We start from the raw sequence: 21,103 nt of genomic DNA on the forward strand, positions 1-21,103 counted from the left end.
TATCTGTACAACACGTTTGCTCTTGAACTATTCAGAGCAATGAGGCTGTTTCTGTAATGTCTCCCAATGAGGCTTGTGGGAAGGAAGAAGTTTGATCAGTCTGTTTCTTACACAGAAGAAGATACAAAGCAAACCTGAAGGGGAGGCAGCAGTGAGCATAAATTGTTCTTTCTTCTCAGCAAGCTCTTCTAATGTACTAAAGAAAAATGTCCTTTGTGTCATCTCAGATGGCTATATTCACAAAAGCCACTTAGAAAAATCATATCTGTATTAGGCACTAATAATCTACAATCAAAGTCTTATTTTTGTGCCTTTTTATTGATTACCTTTGTTACCTTGAGCATTTGGCAGTAGAAAAAAGATGCATCATTCTGATTGCTTCATGTTTTCAAGATATTTTTTGAGAGAAAATGTTTCCTGAGCTTTGTTCAATCTCTGAAGTAGAATTTGGGCTTTCTGAGAATCATGTGAGATCAAGTGATTGCCTGGAGCAAGACAATATGTACTGAAGCTGCAATAGTGAAGACCTTGGTATCAAAGGCCACCTGCTATTGCTTTCCATCTCTTCAGCCTTAAAGTTTACTGGGTTATAAATTCAGCTTGTTATCTTTCTATGTAATGGTTAGCAGTTCTTCAGCAGATGATCGGGACAGTTTCTCAGGGATTATTTCATATTTGTATCCCAGCAAGAAATCTCCTCCTGCAGAATCCTTGGTGTAGTCTTCATAAGGCATACCAAGTTGTCTTTCAGCCTTCTTTCTGGATGCTCCTTTTACTATTTTCTTGGTCTTCCTAGGGACAGTCAACAAATCCATGTCAGCATGTAGCTTTGACCTTCAGGTTTGCAACCCAGCTTAGACACATACCTGTAGGAGTAGAAAACGCGTCCCACAATAGAACTGTCATAGTTTGTTTGGGTTTTTTTGTTTTCTTTTTTGTGGTTTTTGTTTGTTTGTTTTTCAAGAAATTGCTTTATATTGATCAGCTTCTATGAAGAATTTCTTATGAGAAACTTAAATGAACTCCTGAACCCTTTCTGGTTGAAGAACATGGGCAAGAAAGTCTAACAGTCTATATTGATGTGGCTGAACTTCACACACACAGAAAGGATTGTGTTTAACCTGTATTTTCTGTTCATGAAGTGTATTTTATTAACTGTGCTCAGTTAGAAATACATTCCTAGCAAGCGAGGATTGTATTTTTGGAGGGAGCTTTGTCAGTGTTGTAAAACTGATAGAAAAATCTTGACTAAGATCACTGTCCATGTGCAGGTCTGGAGGCCCTGATGTTTTTGTCAAATACGCTCGTGTGGTATTTCCTCACCTTTGAATCTGCAATATAAAGGACAGAGCACATTTTCAGTCATTTTGCTTTTAAGTGGTTTTAGTAGTTGAATATAGCTATTTGGAAATATTTTTTTTTGCTTTCAGCCTGTTTTCTTCAACCTAAACACAAACACAGGCTACACAAATTCTGATATTGCAGTATATGCAAGGTACAATCATTTTTTTTGTTTGTTTTGTCTACCATTTGGCGCAAGAGAGACTCTCCTGGCCCCCAACTGCTGCCGCAGTCCCCAGCGGGAATAAGTGTTTCCAGCCAGTATTTACAGCCTGTTCTGTCCTGGAAGAATGGAGCTGCAGCTATTGTCAGCTGGAGATGTAGGGAGGCTTCCTTTTGGCTCTTCAGTGAGAAATAAGATGTAAAATACAGCTTTGGTGGTGGCTGTTAGCTTTACTAGTTGCCCAAGAAATGCTGTAGAAGGTTTTGCATAGCTATGGCTCAAACTAGTCTATGTGTCTCTGCTTACCTATGAGACAGAGGGTGTTTGATTTAGGGACTAACCATGGTCACCTTGATCCTAATAAGGAAGGAACCTCCCAGTAATTGAATGTCACAAGCTATAATTAAGGCTGAGTCTCCTGGAAGTGTTTTGTGTCTGTCCCTGAACTGCTTCCTTGGAGTGTTCTCCCTTCTACAGCCTCTGTATGAGGCCGAGGTCATCAACAAGTGTTTGATACGATATGGGACAACTGTTTCACTTATTCAGTACCATCTATCTTGAATTCAGAGTAAGAGAGAGTTTCTGATAAGAAAAAAAATTGTGTCACAGGAGAATTACAGTAGAACCATATCATAATGTGTCAATGTAAATATTTAATGTTTTCTGTTGAGTAGCATGGGACATCAGCATTTTGGTTGTTGTTTGTATCATTTTAGTATTGGATTTGTCTTCTTTCTCCAAAGGCCAGCAAAGGTCTCTATTTTGCAAGTAGAGTTGCCATGTGACGTCAGCTTTTGGAAAGCTGAAAATTCAGAGCAACTAGCAGTGAAAACTGAGGTCCTCCTTTATCAGTGATGAACCTTCCTAGGAAGAGCACAAGGTGCTGTCTTGGCTTTGCAAGTTTGTTGCCAGCAGCTAATTGCAGTGAAAAAGAGGCTTCTGATGTGGGTGTTCTTGCAACATTTGATTGTGTTCTTATAGGTTAATTGAGGCTATGCTGTGGGTTTCTGTTTCTTCATTTTTTTCACTGCTTCAGGAGAAAAGAAAGCTACCTGTTGGAACTGCTTCTGAAACTCATGTCACTTTCTAAAATACACTCCCAACCTTGAGGAGAGTACAAAATTTGAGAATACTAGTATATGCATTTTCAAATCTGTTCACACTTTTAAAAGAGAAAACCTGTACTTATTGATGAGTTATACTTGTTGTGTGAAGGATTTCCAGAGGCTGGACAAATTTCAATAGGTTCTGTAACGTTTGTAGTTTTCTAGCTTGCCAATGTGTTCAGCTGTATGAAGCTCTCCTAGTGGGAGTGAGGATAGCTAAGCAAAGGGCTTACCTGCTTTTATTCAGATGCTTGGCCATTCAGTACTTGGGGATAGCTGGCTTGAAATAAGTGACATTATTCTAACAGAATATGGTTTTGCTGCTGGAGTGAAATATGGGTTTAGCAGAACCTTTGATTTTAGTGAAGCCACATTTCTCTTTATGATTGGAGAGAGGGAAGAAGACTAGATTTGCTGGTAGAGATGGCAGAGGAGAGAGAGGTAGTTGTATTAATTTCAGCAAGTGGACATAGAAGCAGGAAAAAAAATTACATTTGAAATGAGAAAGACATAAATAGAGAAGGGAAATAGGCTGCTTTCTGAAGGTGGAGGGGAAAGAAGCAGATAATGGTGATCGAGTGACAGTCTGGGGGAGGTAAAGAGTAAGAAAGGGAAGAAAAATGGAGGTGGAGATCTCATAGGGGGTCATGGAATGCATTCATTTCTTTTTTAGGATCTCCTTGCATTTTAGGCAGGAAGAAACACTAATTAGCAAATTTTCTCCCCTCATAAATTTATTTAACAAGTCTGAGCCTACTGTTTAGAGTGGGATGGAATAACTCAAGGAAATGATGGGGAAGGGATGATCCTTACTGATGGGTTTTATTTGCAAGGGAGATGCATGGAGAAGATTTGCCCTTCTTTTATGAGAAGTGTTGCAAGAGGAACAGTTCCAGGCAGATCCCTTTGCTGCTACCAGGGTTCTGTGAGTTGATTTTCTTCAGTATTTCCACATACATCTTCATTCTATGGTTCTGCAGTTTCACAGTTTTCTTAGCAGGCAACATGCTGCCTTTAATCAAAGATTTTCAGCACTTGCTGTTTTCTAAGATGTGGTGCAATAGCTCTTGTTCTCAGGTGATGTTATCCCCAGCACTGTGTCGAACTGTCAAAGCTGTGAAATTGAGGTACCTTCTTCAGAGCTCTGTATATCTGGCTAACCCTGGTGCTGCTGTGTTGTGCAGTAGCTTAGGGAGAGAGCTGAGTAGGTGGCTGGCTTGTGCATGCTTCATCTGTAGTGCCAGGTATAAAAAAAATTCCCTGTTCCTTTTCTCCTATTTTATTTTTATGTTTTTGTTTTCATTTTGTGTCACTTAGAAATTAAAGCAGGATTGTGCAGTTCAGCAGCAGCAGAACTATATTTACTATGAATCTACTACTTTGCTCAAATTAAACATTTATGGAGCCAGAGACGCCTCACTGCTCCATTTCAAGTCTTTCAGCCTCCTACAGTGTGATGATTTTTTTTCTTTGCACTTTGACACAGCTCTGCAATACAGCAAAATTATCCTTCGTTGGCCTCTCTCCCTTCCAGCCCATCTTTCCTTTGTGTGTCCAGTTTGTTTCTTCCTTAACCATCCCTTTCGGCAGCAGCTGTTGGCATAAGTAATGCTTAATATTCCCTGTGAGTTGGAAGATTTCACCCCAGTCTGATAGGCAGAGATCTGGCCTCAGTTATTTGTACCTTCTTCTGTTTTCAGCAGTCTATACCGAGGTGGTGTAATTGGGTAGGAGCTCCTTATTCCTCAAACCAGGTAGCACAATACTGCGGCATATTACCTATTGATGCTGTAAGCAATGTTGACTGATTTAGTTTCTGCAGAGAGCAGTTGGATACCTTCAAATGCCTGCATCTTATCTGCAGGCTCCTGCCTGGAGTGAAACCTGGGCAGTAGTTCTGTTTCTTGGGCACACTGGGAGTGAAGAGTGATTGTTTCTGAGCCTAATCAGAGACTCTTACAGGACCTAAGGGATGTTGCAAATGCTCAATCTTCCCTGCAAGGGCATGATCTACTTCTTTAATTTCACTTTTTTTTAGCTTAAAACAGTGCTGCATGGATGCTAAAAGCCCACGTTCCTAAAATAGATCAAGTAGAACAAGCACTTGATAACTCCTCTTCAAGAGAGAAGAGAAGGTAACAATGAACAGATGGCAGGTATTAGTCATATCACCTAATAGATCTGAGAACCTCAGACACTATCGGCACAAAGGTGGTGGAGGAATGTAGAGGGAATGAGCCCTCCTAACAAACCAAACTGGATGTTAGAGTTGCAAGAATACAGATAGAGAGGACCTGAGAAAGTGAGGGAACTTGCAGCCAAATGAGCTAAACCAAGAAGAGTATGCTCACAGAGGCTTGGAAAGTCTGGCCAGATTCTGAGCCTACTTTTGCTTGCCCAGTTTGCAAAGCCATTGCATGTTTGACACGTCCCTCAGAGCATCGTTCCTTGGAGCTCCCATGCTTATAACGCAGTTGCCTCTGCAGAAAGCCTAGTGTAAAGGTCCAGTATCTCAGAAATAACTTAATTATTCCAATTTCAGTATCAGCTTGAATGGCGTTACTGTAGCTTTTACTGTGATAAATGCAGTACAGAAGCTGCTTGATCTTTTCTCATAGTATCCAAATTGCCAGTGCGCACCTTGCAGTCTAATTCAGCTGGCCCAGCATCCCCTCTCTTCTCCAGGTTGCTGGTATCTACACATTGGCCCTGGCCCAGTTGGCAGTTAGCTCATAGGAAAGCCTCTCAGATGCTACTGCCTGCTGATTTGCTGGGAACATGCGTGAATGAAATATAAAATAGGTGCAGTCGTTTGTACATAAGTGGCTTCCAGCAAACTTGACACCACAGAGCAAGTAGGTCACTGAAGAACCTGTGGAGGCGTGGTGGGAGAAGTGCATCATTTCCAGTTGCTTGCTCTGATTGCATTGTTTGTATAATCATTTGCTTTAAAACCAAAAGGCAGCATGGCTGTGTGTACGTGACGGAGTAGGAAGACAAGGTGCAAATGTGGGCTCTTTTGACTTCCCTGTACAGACATGGAGTCATCAGGAATCACAGCATTGGTCTTATGTCCTCGCACAAATGGCTGTATCTTGATTTTTTTTTTTTTTTTTTTTTTTTCTCTTTTAAAATCTTCAGCAACAGAGGCTGAATGTGTAGCTTCCTCCTTTTTCTCCTCTTTTGTTTCCTCTTTTTGGCATTCGTTTATGAAGAGAGCTGTTCTGCTGGAGATACTCCCATCATTTTTTACACTTGTGCTCAGACCTCTGCAGAAGCCAAGCACCCTGTGGGCCTCTGAATTACAAGTACCATTTTGGTGGCAACCTTGCATCTTTGAGGTTCTGCTATTGCCAAACGCCTAATAAATGTATGAAGTGAGTAAAGCACTTCTGCTATGAACTCTGCTGATGCATAAGGGGTTAAACTAAACTGTTTATTAATATTGATACTTAAATTGTGCCAGAACACTTTGAAAATGTGACAGCGGACAGGGTAGCAGGCACTAAACACCGTTAAGTGACAATACTGTTCAATATTTGCTGTTAATTGAGGGAGGCAGCAGCTGCTGGTATGCAGCTCCAGCCAGGATGAATTAGTAATGAGTCTGTAACTCTGGGGTTTTTTTCTGATTTAAAGTTGCATCAGCCCTTTACAGTTCAGTAGCATGCTTGGGATAGAAATAAGTCATAGCAGGCCCTAAATTCAAGATTTTATTTTGTGTTTGTTTTACAGTGAGTTGTCATGGAGCTGTGGTCTCAGTGATAAATTTGGCAACAGTAATAAAGTTGCCTTGTATTTAAGGACCAAACTTAAAGATTTTGAGTTAGCTTTTCCATCCTGTGTGGCAGACAGTGGGAATATAGCAGGCAAAGCAAGCTCCTCCTTTGAAAGAAAGCACTTCTGTTATTTTCTCACTGGCTTCCAAAGACATTTTCAGTTACGGTTTCTTTGAACGGGAGTTTTGGTTTAACTTTCTTTGCTGGGCTGCACTGCAGATTGTGGTGTATGAAATAGTCCTGGCCCTTGCTGGAGGCACCTGCTGCAGCAGGAGAGGGAACACTAATTCAACATTTTTCTTGTGCTTTCTTTGCACTTTTGCCGTGCATGTTGAGTTTAACCTTTGAAAACTTACTGATAAGCTGTTATCAGCCAACAGTTAAAATAACAAACCCTCCCAACCTTGCTCAGTTGGGATGGGAACTTCCCAAGGCTTCAAGACCTGGGTATCGTACAGGAGCAGCATTCATCCAGACTGAGCAACTGGGCTGGGGACAAAGTTTACTCTCTGAAGAAATCAGCCACAGCTGCTACTTTCATGCTGTTTATGCAACCATCCCTGTAAGTATTTATTTTGCACAGAATATTTTATTTTGAACTATAAATGTGATCATGAGAGTGCAAAACCGTGTTATAGTGGTTAGCAGCATCTTTAACAGATCTTAAGTTGGGCACAGGAAATGAAATTCTAGCTCTGTTGAAAACAATGCTAACAGTTCTATTGGTTTCAGCACAGCTCAGCTTTCACCACAAGTAGAACATTTCAAAGCAAATATGTTTGTTCCATTCTTTAAACAAAATCCATCTGCGGGGGTTAGTGTTTGAATCCAAATACTCAGATTTCTACTGGTATTTTGTTAGGATGAGAAATACTAGATTGAAAGAATTCCGTTGGCCCACAATGATTATGTTGAAAAGGAAAAAAATCCCATCGGCAGGTATGTTTTCTAACTGTGTTTCCAGTTTGTATGATTTCTGTATTACATACGTTTGGTTTTTGTACTTATTCTATTCATATTAACGGTTTTTACCAAGTGAGTAAGTGCATTTATGCCTTCTTAAGAGCTTAAATCTGCAATACACAGTGCTGGCTTATAGATGCATAAAATCTTTCGGGTTGAATCTGGAAAGCAAGTGTTAAAAGCCAATAAAGTACTATAAAAGGTGGCTGTACATGGAAGTGCAAGAAGAGCTAAACTCATCTGGTGATAAAAGTCCTTTGTCCCCAGAAGTAATTTCTTGTCTGGGGTACTAACAATCCCTACCTTTGCTAGCAGTTATCAAAAGATGTTTTATTATCAAAAGATGTTTTAAAATCTGACTTTAGAAGGCTGTATTTTTTCATGTGAAATTCAGTAATTTATTCCAGTGGCATTCTGCCAACTTCAAGTATCTAGTGTCTCATGTTTTTCTATGAACATGTCTCAAATTTTATGTACTATTTTCTGTATATGTGAATTGTGTTTAAAACTGTAATGTAATCAAACACAGTCTTTCTGGTTTTGTATGATTTTGATTCTCTGGAGTCTGTATTATTGCTTCATCTGTAGTATCTAGTTACAATGTTTGTTTATTTAAGCAAGAAAATAAACCTTAGTGTGTTTACATGCACCATAAAACAATGGTTAAATTTGTAATTACTGTCTCTTTGGGTTTTTTTTTTTTTTTCATTAATGTAATAGAACTATGTAATTGTCTTGTAAACAAAGGCAAATATTTACGTTTTTAATATATAAATAGTATAAACTCTGAAGTTTGTCTAACAAAACTGTTAGAATGTATGTATACTTACTCTGTTTTTTATCTTAAAGTATCCCTCCTTACCTCTGTTGGAAGGCATTATTAACTGCTTAATAAACATTGTTCTCAGCAGTGTGCTAATTAGGAATTAAACTCTATACCTATGTGGTGTGTTCCCTATTTCTAGAAGGTTTTTTGCCAGGTGTTTGATATGATCTGTAACAGGACGTATACATGTTTGTCTGCTTTGGAGTGGTCAAATGTCTGCACTTCTAAGGAATTTGGATGCTACATCTCACTCTTGCTTGTGTTGTGGCCCTGTCTTACTCTCAGGACGTGTCTGTGTGGCCGCTGTACTGGTGCCAGTGAGTTGCTGACTGGGTGCTTTTGTAAAACTGCTTGGGCACCAGCTCCTACTAGAATAATGCTGGTATTGATGACCAGTTGTTTCACCCTGAGGTAGTGTACAGCAGAGCTCTGCTGACTTATTTGTTTTGAAGAGTTTATTTTTCGTTGCAAACCATTGAGTAAGATGGGAGAAATCTCCTAAGGAGCACTGCTGCTTGCTTAAATAGTGCGGTGTGAAAGCACAGCAAGAGGCTTAGAGGCACCTGTAGAATTACCTTCTGCTGCTGATGGTGGAGGGGTGCAAGAGGTGCTGATAGTGGGAGGGACCCCTAAAAAACAAACAGCTCCTGCTGATAGTCATTGTTATCTCCTCTACAAGAGCGCTGGTGGCACCTTCTGTCCCACTAAGAACTGTTGTTATAGATCATATTACTGTGTTTCCTACATAATTTTAAAAATAATCCTGAAAGTTAGTCTTGGGTTAAATTGAAGTATACCTTTTTGACATGGGAGGGGAATATGTGATGCCTACTCTTCTGAAAAAAATTAGGAATGTGCTGAACTTGCTAAACTTCTGGAGTGGTCTTGAGACCAGCTGAACCACACGTGGTGCATAACATGGGGCAGATGGTGCCTATATTTTCACAAGGCCAGCTAGCTGTGGTTGTCTAAAGTCTCTTAATTCTGGCAAGCCAGTTGTGCTGGTGTACTGAATCCATTCTTCAGTGTTGTATTAGCCTTGTTGTGTCTGTGATGATTAAGGATATAAGGAAAACAGTGTTTGCAGGTAGAGCTAGTCTCTTTTTAAGACCAGTTACTTTAGTCTTTGCATTAGAGTCTAGTATCAATCGGTTCTATAATTTCAAAGGATTGATTATTTTTTATTTTATGAAGGACTGGGCTAGGGCTTGCAGCCTTTTATATTTTTGTGGGGCAGGAAGAAGATGCAGTAAGCTCAGGATTGGAAATCTCAGTATTTATTGTCTCTTTGCTTGCATGTTTCTGATAACAAGAGGAATAATGGCATTATGAGTTGTAGGACTGTAATAACTTATGCTTCTTCTAAAATTTGCTTAAAGTTAGGAAAACAAATAACTTGGGGTTTAGGTGTAAAATTAAGTGTAAAAAGTCATTAATAGATATCTTGAAGTACGTTATTTTAAAATCTAACCCAATCCTGAATGATGTAATTTTGTAGTATGGAAAGCTGTGAGCTCTTTTACTGGAGCTGCTTGCTTAATTTAGATTACAATTATATTATAAAAGGATTATACAATGTACACCTATGCTAAGAAAAGAGGTACCAAATATGTTGAGGTATTTTTCTACTCCCAGCTTCTTTTTGAAAGTGCGTACTTAATTTTGGATGTTTGTTGCTGCATTTAAATGTGCCACATAACATCAGGATGTGTTAATGGAATGTTTCAGATGGATCGTGGGAGCATTTGTTTAAATATATTTTTGTTAATAGGATTCTGAGTTTTCTTGTTCTTCTTTCTAGAGAGAAGAATTCAGTACTGGACTGTCCTGAATATTACTCATGGTGCAACTTCAGAGAACAGCTTGATTTATCTGACTTGAAGAGGAGGCACATGTGCAGGAAGCCAAGAGGACATGGGCTTTCAGTGCATCTGGAAAAATGATCAGGTATCAGCAGTTGTTGACGTTTAAACCATAGTAGCTAGTCAGAAACTTGAGAAGATGTGAAACAATTATGCACTCACTCCTGCAGTTGTCCTTACGTTTTAGGTGTGCTTTCCTTTCAATGGTAGGAATTAGGTAAGTTTACCTTCTTGTTTTATATTATGCCCATAGCCATTTCTCTGCTGAATTTGCTCAGTTGCAGACACCTAACGGGATCCAGTTCAGATGTGAGTGAACAGGAAGGGACAAGTGCCAAAGGGGTGTTTGCATAGACTGAGTTGAAGTTAGTCTTGCAATGTTTTGATTTTTCAAATATAACTTGAACTTTGAAAGCATTCGAATCTATTAATTCAGATTTATTGATTTTGTGAGGGGATAACTTTGTGTCGTAGTTCAGCCCCGACGGGGACCAGACTACGCAGTCTCTCTCTCACTGCCCCCACTCTCCGAGAGAATAGGAGGAGATTTGGCAAACAAAAGAAAACCAGAAGAAAAAAACCAAACACGTGGGTTGAGATTGAACAAAAAGTAAATTTAACAGTAATGACAGAAGAAAACAAAACAGTGATGGAACACAAATACAGTACAATAGCTCACAACAGATCTCCACATCCAGTCTCTTCCAAGTAGCAGGAGACTCCCTCCTCACTTATATACTGAGCATGATGTCAGATGGGATGGAATAGCCCTTTGGCTAATTTGGGTAAATTAACCCCAGCTGTTAGCTAATTAGTTAACTATCCCAGCCATAGGGGCTACCAGCTTCAGTTCTCCACCCAGCTCAGGTAAATATTAACTCTATCCTAGCCGGAACCAGGACACTTTGATATATTATTTTTCTATTGTTAGAAGTACTTTCATTATACTGACTCTGGTGACTGACTGGAGGATGCAGATGTCCTCAGAGGAATCCAGGCTGTTGTAGCTGGAGTAGAGACACCAGCCAAGTTCCAGGAAATGCAGAAAGTCGTGGTTCATTTTGAAATCTGAGCAGGTTATAGGTTAAATAATGTAAGAACTGTATGTTTTTAGCTATTTGTTTATTTTCAAGCAGCTATTAATAATTTCTAAAATGGTGTCAAATGTCTAAAGTAGTGTCCAATTTTACTAATGGAGAAAACTGCTCTGCCTTGGTATTTGGATTAGCTGGCTCACTTGTTGCTGATTCTGTGTCTGATACCTGTTTCCATAGGTAGTGCAGAGCTCGTGCATTTATGGTGTCCTGTATCCGATACTTCCCATTGGCAAGTATCAGCCATGATCAAAGACTTGCTTTAGCAAGCTCACAGCCCGTTTTGCTATAGTGAAGGTGGATTCATTAAAAAGTAGCTTGGCATTTCTGCAGTAGACAGCATTTGTTTGTTTTGTACTACGTTTGCAGTTGTGCTGCCTGTCTTTGGGAAGACAGAGACTGCATCGTAGAGGAGGTGACTGCTAAGTTCAGCTTCAGGAGAGAAGCTTTGGGAGGGTGAGCAGGGCAGAGAAGGAGGAAGGAGTGAGGGATGCAGTAGGCAGCCAGGAGCCTGCAGCTTGTGCAGGGAGACTGGGGTAACACTGGGAAGCAGCCAGTCCTCAGAGGTGGGAAAGTTCCCTAGGGACCAGACAGCACTGAGCAGAGTTTGCTGCAATTTGGATATTGAGGGCTAAATGGAGTCCTGGAAATAAGGCACAGCAGACAGAGAGGGCCGTATATAAACTCTTCCTGTTTCTAGTCTGACTGACCTGCTCTCTGAGTTTCTGTTACTGAAAGCGTTCTCGCTCGTATTGTGAGAAAACTTGGCTTTCCTCTTTAGGAAGCTCCTTGTGAGGCAAAAGTCTCTGCGTATTTGGCAAAAACCTTTGATTGACAAGGAGTCCAGTCTCGGACAGCTTGATCCTGTTGACTAGAATTTAATTTTCTGAGGAGTGGCCAGCTGCATAAGGATGACTTTGAACATTATAGAGAGGCCACTTAGGACACAAGGTTAGGAGCTTTAAGATGGCTTTTGGTCAAGTGTACTCTTCTTCCCTTCTGTTCTCAAAATGAGTCTTTATGGTCCGTTGTCACTTTTGAAATGTGATGTAAATGGCAGGAGATCTCTTTCTTTCTGTCTCATATTCTCTAATCTTCTAAAGCATCAGTGTGAGCTTGCAATATTTTTTGTAATGTAGATCACCTTCGATGTTAGCGTGATAGTTAATGTGTTTTGAATATTGCTATTCCTAAGAATGTATCATCTGTTGAATCTGTCATATATGCAGTTTTTTTAGTGTAACGACACCTATTTTGTGTATTAAAAATTAAATGGTAAAACTTGTATGTTACCAGACGTGCATATACCCGTGTGAAGAACTAAAAAGGAGCAAATTATGTAAAACTTCTCTAATTTTTTGGGAATTAAGTTTAAAGGAATATTTTTTTCAAAAAAATATTTTTTGTTTTCTTTATAGATGCTAGCTGAAAAATCACTTATTCTTGTCTCTTTAACTGTAAAATTATCTAAAGTGTTTTTCAGTTAGCGAACAGGTATATGCATAATGCAAAAAACCATTTAGTTGCTTCACTCAAGGAGACTGAAAATGGTTTTGTTCTATGTATTTTCTTTACGTTTGTGTGATCTTTATCATAAGGGGGATACTTCATGCAGAGAAAGTTACAGATACGTAAGTTTTAGGAGGTACCTGAGCCACCTCTGAGTGGGATTGCAGGAAGATGTGAGATGGAGGTACATTTTGGGATTAATTTCTTCGTATAAAAGCTGTCAATTTTTACCCATTCTATGAGGAGTGGTGAGTGCTGTAGAGGCAGAGCAGCTGTATGTTTAGACTCTAGCTGTCTCTCATTACGAGTTATAATTAATGTGAAGCGTTTTATGAAGAATTAAATTCTCCCTTGATTTGAACCTGGTTTCATCTCAATGAAAGCAATTAGTTGCACGAGCTACTCTGTCCTTGCTTCATCAACGACAATTCATCAGTTGCTTCATCAACATTGCTGCTTCTTATTTATCTTATTTTTTTCAGTTATTAGGCAAGGCACTCTGTATTGGAGTGATATATGCGTAGTAGTGGCTTAAGGGTAGAAAGTACGGGCCATAAGGGCGGACTATGACATTTAGTAGATGGTGTGTAGTAGGAGAGCAAGTGAACCAGGCAAGCTTCTAATCATCTAGTCTGTCATGTTTTTTTCCTCTAGTATATTATATCTTTTATGAAAAGTATACAAGCACTTTCTGTAAACCTTTCATTACTAATAAGGGGGAAGTTGGAGTTTGAGCAGGCTCACATCTCTCTGCTTGAAGGGAAGTGCAGTTGCCTTTTTTACTCTGCTTATGGAGGACTGCAGGTTATAAAACAGTCTTGTGAAAGAGTTGTCCTGGAAGGTCCCAGAGTTAATGCTTTAGCTGACGGGTTTTTGAGCATGGCTCTCATTCTTTCTCTTTTAGCCATGACTAGAATTTACTAATGTGATGCTTATTTTCCCTGAATGGGCAAATCCTGTGAAATGCAAAGTTGATGGTTTGATTGAGTTGGAGTATTAGCACAGTGGCTAACTTTTATGTGCCCTTTTGGTGGAGGCTTCTTAATTTTTGGTTGTCCCTTGAGGTCAGCTCTGTGACTTAATTCAGAAAGCAAGTATTTGGTATGCCATACTGCATCTCCTGAGTGTGTCCTGTTTTGGAGTGCCTTCTATATCATGCTGTATTGTCCAATGTTGTGCTTGAAAACAAGGATAGAAATCACCACTGCTAACAATTTTAATGTTCTCAATCTGAATATTCTTAACCAAAAATCTTTTAATCATGATTGTAACTCTTCATTAAGTAATTCTGTGTTGTGATACCTTAGGCAGATCAAGAGGACTCTTCTAGGGTCTGCATTTAGCAGCGGGGTGACAGAAGTGTCTTGGGAAGGAGAAGAAAAAACAGTAAGCTCTGAAGCAAAAGGTACTGATAGCTTCAGGACTAACACTAGTCTAGGTGGAAGATGCTGAGCAGGTTTTATTTGTCTTAAGAATATTTACATAAGGCTGATCCACAGTCCTTGAAGGAACTTTATCACAGTACTACAGAGAAAACTGTTAGTACTAAATATAGTGCCTTATTCTGGCAGTCTTTGACTTATAAATGCTTGAACTCTGCTATCTTAATGGACTTTCAGCAGTTTTTGGAGGGATTTTTGGGTAGAAATCTGAATAATATTCCTCAGAGAGGTTGTATAACAGTAGCAATAATGGAAAGATTTAATTCAGCAAGACCTCTTACTGCAAAAGATCAGATTAATTTTTTAGCTTCTGATCTTGCTGCAAAGTTTTCAGTACTTCAATATCTTCATAGGAAAAGAGGCCTGAAAGGTTCAAAAACATCATCTTGCCCCTTTGTGTCAAAGTATCATCACTATTACTGGACAATTCTTGTGAGATTTTTTTTTTTTTTTTTTTTTTTTTTTCCTTCCTTTACCTCCTAATAGAGGAGGCAACATGACTTCCTTAGGCTGGTGCTTCATTATATTTACCATTTGGAAAAGTTCTTCTAATGGCTTAAATAGATTTTCCTTGTTGCAGTTTGAGTCCGTTACTTTTTCTACTCACCACAGGTGTGGAGGATAGATTTCCTCTTTCTTTGCAGAAACCATTTCTGTATTTAATAGAAATACCTCATATCTCAATCTTACCATCTCTTTTTACTCTGTTCAGATTGAGCAACCTCAATGAGTTGTCTTGCTCATCCCTCATAGCTCACCTTATTAACTATCTTTTCTTGTAGTTCTGTTGTGGTTTCTCTTTCCTGACAAGCCTGACCCAAAAATGAACTTTACCAAAGGCTTTATCAAAACTGAGTAGATTGGGAATTTGTACTCCTGTCAATGGATAGAAGTTGCCTTGTTTGTGACAACTTGATATTTATAATTTATGCTCAGTCTGTGATCCTCTCTATCTCTAATCCTTATCTACAAAACAACTGCTCAGCAGGTTTTTTTTGTATATTTGTGCACGTGAATTTTTTCCTCTGAATAAAACTTGGCTTTGAGGAGTGGTACCACATTTTAAAATCACTTCCTCAGTTTCATTAATTCCTCCCCCACAATAGCTTCCCATTTATGCATGCCTTTTTGTGAGAATATGCCTTTTTTATGGAAATAACATAAATTATAGGACTTTTCTTTCCATGTGGTACTAATACTGAGGTTTCGTTGTCAGGTCATTTCATTGTCATTTTTTTGCAGACTTCTAACCTGAAAGAGGAAAGGTGAGTGTAGCTCAGTTGGCTTTAAAAGTATCCCTTATAACTGCTAATTATACATACTTATTTTTACTTTTTTTATTTTTTTCAGTATTTCTCACTGCTGGCAATTAGAGTTAATTATTGTTATGGAAGACTTCATTTTGGCATGTTCTCTGGGAGGAATATTAGTTAGTGACTGTTTCCCTGAACAAATAGATCTGCTTGTCTCACAGGGCCTCTGCTAAGGATTTCTGGAATTGATTTTTAGAGGAAAAAAAGAGCATATAAACACATTGTCATGTCTTTAGTTGTATTACCTTACATGTCACTATCTGTATTTAGGTTGACTTCCTGTTTGTTCATCCTCTCCTTGATAATTTTACAACCCATTGTCTGGTTTCTACCATATATTGGAGATGGATGTTTTAAGATAAGAAAATTCCTACAGGTTTTGTACAAACAAATGGACAGCTTGGAAAGAAATAAATGTAAGTGCCCTCCCATACTCCTGACCAAGAGAGAGGATGTGGCCTGAGTCCATGTAGTTTCAGGTGACAGAGAGTTACCCCAAGGAGGAAGACCTCAGTTAGCAGCTTCCCCAGGTGGTGTCTACGTGCACGTTCTGCTTCACGTGTCTCCTTTGTGCTTCCTGCCAGGTGGCCACAACTGTAAATCTGGGAAGACCGTTGTTCGCTTATCACATTAACTGCCTTTTTAGCAGCAAGGAAACAGACTCTAATATATCTTACGTAGCAGTGTCTTCTTTTTTGATGGAGTTCCAGAGCTTCTTGTTATGTCTGAGGAACTGGGCTATCTTCCTTCAGGAAGATAAAAATCAGCAAGGATAGTCTTTTGAATTTCCCCAACCTCATCTGTGCATGTTCTTAATATTGTAGTGGCATACTTTCTAAAACTACAGACTTCTATCATGGTGAGGAGCATGAAAGGCAGGACTCATCTGGGGAGAGTAGGCTTCCTGGGAAAACCACCGAGAAACGCCTTAAAAAATAATCCATACCAGCTTCAGGCTTAAACAAGGGAAGACATAATGTGTTTTGTCTTGTCATTGTCTTTTAGTGCCTTTAGTGTCTTTTTTTTTTTTTTTTTTAAGTTCCTGGAATGTTGCTAAAGACAATAAAAGGTTAAAGAGAGTTATTATATATTCTTAGGTATTCCTACTCATCCTATCTTGCAGAGCACACTCAGTCAAAAAAACAACTGGCAACTGTATAGAAGATGATTTTACTGGGACAAGTGTGGGACAAGTGTCTATGAATTTGTTTGAATAACTTTTAGGTAGACACTTGGCTTTCATTCCGGATATTGCGTATCTATGTGTTTGTAGCCATCTCCAGCTCTCTGCTTTAATTTTTAAGCAAGTCTCACCATGGCTCAGTATTTTGTGAGCAGAGGCAGCTCTGCTGCTTCCGATCTGAGAAGGTCTGAGCCTTGTTCCAGGGATAGCCCTGTTGCCTGTGTAGCAGCAACTTGATCACCTAAGTGCACACCCTAGCTTTATCCTACCCCGAAGATAACCCCTTAGTTGGTGTGAGGCTCATCTTCCAGCTTACAGGGTCTGGGCCGTGGTAGCGTAGCAGCTGCCACAAGAGCAGCGAGGCAGGAATGGGGTCTGAAATCATTGTGGCGGTCCTGTTGTAAACAGACTCCTTTTAAAACAGGGCTTGTAATTAGGGCCCCTGACTCAAACTGCAGCTCACTTGTTCTCATGGCACATGTCCCACTTTGGGCCTTTTTATCTTTGAGTTACTCTTTTCCTTTGTCCATGCTTCTCAGCTTCTAGCTCTTGGTGCTGGTCCTCTCAAATTGCAGTCCCATTCACCTGCCTTTGCAGGGAGGACTTCAATCTCAGATCCAGGGTGATTCTGGTTAAAAGCCTGAAGATCTGATGGTTTAAGTATGATTTTTTTCCTTCCTTCCTGTCACTCACCCCACTGCTGAAGATTAGGACATTGAGGAATTTATGACTACAGGGTTGGAAGAGTGGATCAAAGATTTCACAGATTTTAGAACTTGACAATAGCATGTCTCTCTAGCCATCTTATCTATGCAAATATTTACCTAGACTTTCTCCTGTTAGAGAATCATTTGCTGTTTCACTTCACCTATTTATTCATCCAGGTAGAAAGTTTTCACAGAAGAGTCTCTATTGTACCTCAAAGTGTATGCTGAGTGGTTTTGTTGATGTATAATTAGGAAATTAGCCTTTGAGTCACTTTCATCTCTTTTCTAATTTTCTGCTTATATTGGTGGAATATTCCACAAGAAGGCATTTTCTTCTTCCCTGTGTGTCTGTTACTGGCCACCATAAGAGACAGGACACTGGGATGAATGGGCCTGTGCTCCGATGCAGCAGAACCATCCTTCCCAATCAAAGGTTGTTTTAGGATTTTTGGCCAAGATCAGCATCAAGTTACCAACACCTATAAATAGCAAACGTATGCTATTTTTGAATATTGGCATAATATTTTTATTCTCAGTCTTCTGCAATTTTTTTCTAGTTTGCCAGTTTATTAAAATTGAAGGTCACAGGATTGGAGAACTTGTTAAATGATTATTTTAGGACTGTGCTCAAATTAATGTGATGTGCCAACTTGAAATGTTATGCCTAGCAGATGCTTTATAACATTCCTATTAGTTACTAATTGGCTTGAAAATACTTAATTATCTTGTCTTTTTCAAATATGATGAACAGATATTTTTAAAATACTTCTAGCTTGTCTTTTTGCACCCATTACTACTGGTTTTGCCTGCTATGTCTCCTAGTGGTCTGGTTACTTAGTTACTCATATATCCTTCCAGCAATCCTGCTGCCTGTGAACTTTTCCTTAGCGCTTGCGTATTCCCTTATGAACTTTGGGTTTTTTATATATCTTATACCTTTGTTGTACTTTGTACATTTTTTTTTCTGTTCTCATGTTAATACTGAACTAAACTTATCCGTAGAATTATGTTTGGGCATCCGATACTTCAGAGTTCCATGCTTTTACCACTGTTTTTGTTTGAATGAGAGGGAGGAAAATAATTTCTCTTTCTAATATTGATCAACTTAGTTATTTGCCACTGATGCATCGGAAGAGCTTTGTAATGTGTATTATTTAAAATATGTAACTGGTTACAACCATACTGTTTTCTAATGCTGTTGTTTGGTAACCAACATAATCTTGTAACAGGCATCAATTTTAGACCCATGATTGGTTTTTCTTTTTCATAGTGAGTTAAGGTAGTTATCTTGCATTAAATTCAGGACCTTTGTATTTGAAAATTTTAACCTGAGCTGTTGAGACATAGATGAAATTGAGTATTGATATACTGAAGCAAGTCACCACGGAGGAGAAAATCTTCTTTTCCTCCTCTGGAAAACCTCCCGGGGTTTTGTTCCCACTTATTTTCTCTGCTGGGTGTTTTTTTTTAAATGTCACTGCAGTTAACCCTTGGAAACCTCTGAAAATTATGTTCCTTTCTGTATTTATTCTGACTTTTCTCGTTCTATAGCAGTATTTCTCCTTTTCTTCCACTTCTTGCATGTGGTACTGTGCTCTCCCTTCTAGTTCTTGAATTTATCCCTTTTTGCTTTAGGGTAAGACAGTAAATTACCATTTTTGTTTCTGTTTTGAAAATGCCAGGAAGTCTGGAAGCTGCTGGTTTTGTACTGTGGGGGTGATGTTGGCTGTAAGGCAGAGTGTTGGGCTCTCAAGGGGAAGGGAAGGCAGGGAGTCAGAGCAAATCTAAGTACTAAGTAAGCTGTTGCAACTGGGGTTTGAAATCGTTACATAAAATTATCCCTTTGGAGAAGAGATGTCTCTCACTGTACCTCCACTCCCGCTTCTCCTTGTGTATAATAATGCCCAATTTGTAGCGGTTGCACTCTGAGTAGAAATCTCATACTTTGTGTTTTGTGACTTTTAGCTCTTAAAGAGTAGATACTTCTTCAGCAAAAGGTAACTTGCACTTTCTTTGACCTTGAAAATAGGTAGCAAGAAACATGCATTCATTTTCTCTGGCCAGCTTTATAAAGATCAATTAAAAAGCTGAAGTCCAAAGTCAAAGCTCACTTTATTGTGGCTGCTTTTGAATTCAGAGAATACTAATACATTCCTATCATTGCAACTCTTTGGTTAAGTGGCAGTATCTGATAATACGCTATGGTACAACTGGAGACGAAGATGTGCTGAGGAGCAGATGGTAGGAGTCCAGTAGCTCCCAAACGGTGTGTTTTGGCATAACAGAACAGGAGAAGAGAAGAACTGGCTGTACTGCCCTGGGTATCTCTTCCTCTTCCATGTCAAAGATATGTAAAAAAAAAAAACCCTACTGTTTTAATACGTACATAAACCTGCCTATCCCTTCATAGAAGTACATTTTTAGATAAGTATTGTCTCTGTAGGTGTGGCTGTATTAGCCTCCAGGTAGACTTCTGCATCCTGCCCTTCTCCATCCACACAAGCTAGTATCAGTGGAGCTGGCTCACACAGTATCTAGTGACACAAAATCCTTGTTTTCTGAACCCAGATCCGCATTGTTGTTACATCCAGTCCTGGTTTATTTTGCTATGTTACCCAGTTTCCATAAGGAAAGGTGGGATTCTCTCAGACGTTCTCTGAAGATGGCACATTCTATTTTGACATAGTTGCTTCCTACTTGCTTCTGAATCTTAATCGTTTGAAGGCTACAAGTTGTTTAGAAGACATTTTAGAGACCAAGTTGATGAATTCTGGTGAACCCTGAGATGGTGTAATTGCATAGCTTTACAGCCTAGGTTTTCCTTCAAACCTTGACGTTAATTCCTGGTTATGCTCATCCCTCATATTTCAAGTATACGAAAATAAGGCAAAACTTGTGCTCTTCCCCTGTCCAGATCAAATTAATCATAGCTACTGCTGTGTGTGTTCACCAGAACATTGCTATCTATTCGGGCGTCCAAAATGATGCCCTGCATCCTTGCATCTGGAATGCAGAATTAAGAATATTCATTGGCATGGAACTGAAAATGAAATGAAAATGGCTGGCAGGCAGTGATTCGTGGATATTGTGCCCCCCGTCTGTTACGTAGCCACGAGTGTGAAACTATGCATGCTCCGATTTTTGTTTCTCAGTGTTTCTGATGTTGTGAGCTTGTCTGCCCACTGTTAGGAATGTTTGATGAGAGCTGAATGCGTGATTTTGTTAGTGCTCCTATTTTTATTTTGTTGGTGCTTTTGCATCACTAATCAAATACAAGCCTCCTATTGTTCTCCCTGCAGCTTTCTTCCAGTACATGCTTATATTTAGTTATTTTAATAATAATACCCAGGGTTTGTAACCCTGAAAGAAGCCAGAGAGATGATAAACTCCTTTTCTGACTACTAAATACATTTGATTCATGTAACAGATGGCTGTTATTTGATATGCTGTTGTTATCCAAGCCGTACGGAGGGGCAGAAACTTGCCAGAGCAATGACTTGAAGGCATTAGAGGATGCCCTCGCCTGGTCCTCTCCACAGAATGGCAGCAGTGATGCCATTTTACCCAACAGCTTCCCTTCAGTTACAAACAAATTGTTTTCAGTGTCCTCTCCTTGGCCTCGCACACGTAGTACAGAGGCGCACAGCCCTCCCAGCTGGCAAGGGAGCCCCATGGGCCGGCCTTTCGAGCGACTCTCCGGTGGGCTCGGGTTGTTTGATGCCCAGATTTTTGCTGGCAGAAGGCGACCGGCGGTGCCTGCGTGGATTGGCTGCCCCCCTGCTCCCCTCTGCCTCTCGCGGTGCGCAGCCCCAGCC

General features: G+C 39.6%; 1 protein-coding gene across 1 annotated transcript in view; it reads left to right on the forward strand.

The window, feature by feature from the left end:
• Window positions 1-6,831: 6,831 nt before the first annotated feature.
• MAP3K13 (mitogen-activated protein kinase kinase kinase 13) overlaps window positions 6,832-21,103 on the forward strand; it is a 55,223-nt gene continuing 40,951 nt past the window's right edge. The window contains exons 1-2 of the mRNA XM_086754416.1: window positions 6,832-6,951; window positions 9,980-10,125. The gene's annotated coding sequence lies outside the window, so the exon portion shown is untranslated. The remainder of the gene's footprint in view (window positions 6,952-9,979; window positions 10,126-21,103) is intronic.

Source organism: Chlamydotis macqueenii, chromosome 9 (assembly GCF_036417535.1).
Source record: "Chlamydotis macqueenii isolate bChlMac1 chromosome 9, bChlMac1.mat, whole genome shotgun sequence".
Classification (NCBI taxonomy): domain Eukaryota; kingdom Metazoa; phylum Chordata; class Aves; order Otidiformes; family Otididae; genus Chlamydotis; species Chlamydotis macqueenii.